Source organism: Gekko japonicus, unplaced genomic scaffold, assembly GCF_001447785.1.
Source record: "Gekko japonicus isolate JY-2015 unplaced genomic scaffold, Gekko_japonicus_V1.1 scaffold4459, whole genome shotgun sequence".
Lineage (NCBI taxonomy): Eukaryota > Metazoa > Chordata > Lepidosauria > Squamata > Gekkonidae > Gekko > Gekko japonicus.
This window is the reverse complement of record NW_015176107.1, coordinates 23,504-26,979: the sequence shown is the minus strand read 5'-3', so window position 1 is coordinate 26,979 and position 3,476 is coordinate 23,504.

Here is a 3,476-nt window from a genome sequence, read left to right as displayed (position 1 = left end):
TGGGAAAATGGAAAGTTGAAGAGAGAGGGGGAAATAAAGGTCAGTAGATGATTGGCTGGGAAGGATATAGGATTGCCAACTCCAGGTGGGAAATTCCTGGAGATTTGAGGGATGGAACCTGGAGAGGGTGAGGTTTGAGGAGGGGTGGGACCTCAGACTGGTACAGTGTCATAGACTCTACCCTCCTAACCAACCATTCCCTTCTGGGGAACCACTGTTCCCAATCTCAGGAGAGGGGTGGAAATCACTCAGAATTACAACTGATCTCCAGGAGGGAGGGGGGAGGAGATGCAAGGCTGAAATTAGAGGGGCAGATAATGGCAGGTTGATGCTTGGCTGGTAAGCAGATAGAGTTGCCAGCTCCAGGTTGGGAAATTCATGGAGATTTGAGGGGTGGAGCCTGGAGAGGGTGAGGTTTGAGGAGGGGTTGGGCCTCAGACAGGTACAATGCCATAGACTCCACCCTCCAGACCAGCTATTTCCTCCTGGGTAACAATTGTTACCAATCTCCAGGTGAGGGCTGGAGATCACTCAGAATTACAACTGTTCTCCAGATGGCATTTCTCCCCTGGAGAAAATGGTGGACTCTGTGGCAGTCAGGGCTTCAGAGCACAGAAAATGGTGGACTCTGGCAGTCAGGGCTTCAGAGCATGGGAGAGGCTGCAGGTATGTGTGTGGGGGGAAATGGAAAGTTGAAGAGAGAGGGGGAAATAAAGGTCAGTTGATGATTGGCTGGGAAGGAGATAGGATTGCCAACTCCAGGTGGGAAATTCCTGGAGATTTGAGGGATGGAACCTGGAGAGGGTGAGGTTTGAGGAGGGGTGGGACCTCAGACTGGTACAATGTCATAGACTCCACCCTCCCAATCAGCCATTCCCTTCTGGGGAACCACTGTTCCCAATCTCAGGAGAGGGGTGGAAATCACTCAGAATTACAACTGATCTCCAGGAGGGAGGGAGGGAGGAGATGCAAGGCTGAAATCAGAGGGGCAGATAATGGCAGGTTGATGCTTGGCTGGGAAGGAGATAGAGTTGCCAACTCCAGGTTGGGAAATTCATGGAGATTTGAGGGGTGGAGCCTGGAGGGGATGATGTATGATGAGGGGTGGAGCCTCAGACAGGTACAATGCCATAGACTCTACCCTCCAGTCAGTTCCTCCTGGGTAACAATTGTTGCCAATCTCCAGGTGAGGGCTGGGGATCACTCAAAATTACAACTACTCTTCAGGTAGCAGAGATCAGTTCCTCTGGAGAAAATGGTGGACTCTATGTCATTATACTCTGCTAAGGTTGCCACAGCACATTGATGCTGAGTGCCCAAGGCCTTGGGCACTCTTTCAGAGCCTCTTTCTAGAGCTCATTATATTTATTTCCACAATGAACCTTATTCCTAGTAGTACATATTTGTAACACCTTCCTCCAACTACATATCATAAATAGAATCTCAAGAAAAAAATTGTACATTATTTCTGAAATTATATAAATAAAACTTATCAATGTAATGCCTGGGGCCCACTGAATTGCAAGTCCCTAATAAAGTGTATTCATTTCCCTATCAGTCACTATGGTTCAGCACTAGAGCATCTGCTTGGAATGCTGAAGGTCCCAGGCTCAATCCCCACCATCTCCAATTAAAAGATCTGGCAGCAGGTGATTTGAAAGAACTCTGCCTGAGACCCTGGAGAGCTACTGCCACTCTGGGTAGACAATACTGATTTTGGTGGACCAAGGGTCTGATTCAGTATAAGGCAGCTTTATGTGTGTGTTCCTATCACTGTCTGGTTATGCCCTGAAATAATTCTGTACCCAAACTGCAGTGATTAAAAGGTGATAGCCATCAATTTGTATTATGTCCAGAACATAACAAAAAGCTAGTGTAGCCGTGACAAAATTGGATTATCTTATTTTTACCCGGCTCCTGACCAGCTCTACAGTAGGGTGATCTGATGGAGTCCTCAGGTGGCAGAGACTCGGATGGTGGCACTCTTCCAGGCCACCATCTGCTAGCCATCTAAGCCACCTGCCAACTTCTCTCCTTGTCTAGGAGCCATAGGAGATCATTCTCTTTACATCCTCAGTCACCCAAGACCTCAGCAAATCACACATTCTAGTTCCTGAACTCTTGTAAGATTCCTTCTTCTCATGAGAGCTCAGGAGGAATTAGTCATGACAAGATTTGATGAGTGCTCCCCCCTCCTTTCTCATGGCTTAGTCCCGCCTCCCTGAGGGCCCTGCTTGAAGGGGAGGGCAAGAGGGCGGCGGCTGGCAGCCCCTGGAGGCATGGCGGCCACGTGTCGGCTTTCCCCCGAGGGTGTAGCGCATGGCTGGGGGTTGGGGGCTGGGAAAATGGAGTCCCTGGGTGTTTTGAATCTTTTTTGGGGGTGTAAAGGGGGCTTTTGTGATTGTGTTTGTGGCTGGGGAATGCTTTGAAACTGGGAGGGGGGCTGAGACATGTGTAAAAACTTAGTTTGTTTTAGAGTGCTGGCTTTTTGCTGTGAATGTGTGAAAACTGTACAATGTTTGTGCTAACGTTGGTTACTGCAGACTGCCCCTCAGGGGTCTTTTGGCCCTGGCTCCTGGGAGCCCCCACCCCAGAGAGATGTCCCCCCCTCACAGAGAGTGAGAGGTAAAAAGTTCTACTCTTTACAGACATGCCCAACCGCCCTCTGTAAGCCCCAGAGCCAAACATTAGTGCAGTTTTAGTGTAGACTCCTCTCTAGGACCCTCTGTGGAGCCCCCACCCCACCGAGACAGAGCCAAGGGACCTCCACCTTGAATAGAGTCAAGGGGAAAAACAGCAGCCCCTTAGCAGAAAAGAATTCCAGTCTCTGGTTCCACAGAGGAAAGTTGAAACACGCACAGAGAGAGAGAGAGTGAGAGAGAGAGGCACGGAAGCCCCCCCCCCCAGCAGAGAGATTCAATTCAACCCCTCCCTCAAACCACCCACACGCTCACACGCGCGCGCACACACACACACACACAGAATGCCAGCCGCTGCTTCCACACACACAGATCCCCCCTTTAAAAGCAAGAGTTTTAAAGAAAGCAGTTTGCAAATAGCCTTTTTTAAAAAGGACAACAAAGCAAGAGTTTAAAAAACTACTTACCAAGAAAACAGGGAGAGCAGAATGCCAGCCCCCCTCCCAAACTCCCCACCAACACACCCCAAAACACACCAACCCCCAGTTTCCATCCTTTTTAAAAGGAATAAAGAGTACAAAAGCAAACTTTCCTCCAGGGCAAAAAAAATGCTGTTAAAAAGCTATTTCTGACTGTGTCAGCCATTCACAGACTGTCAGTTCAAAGACAGCCAATGAACACTGTCTCTTTCCCAGCCATGGAAAATTTCACCCCCCTGGACTTCCGGTCTATGGAACAGTGATGGAGGACACTCGTTTCACAACGGAGGAGAGCAAATCACACACCAGCGGCCTGGAGGGGTGCTACCTCAAGTGACACCCCCGTGGAGCCTTTGCA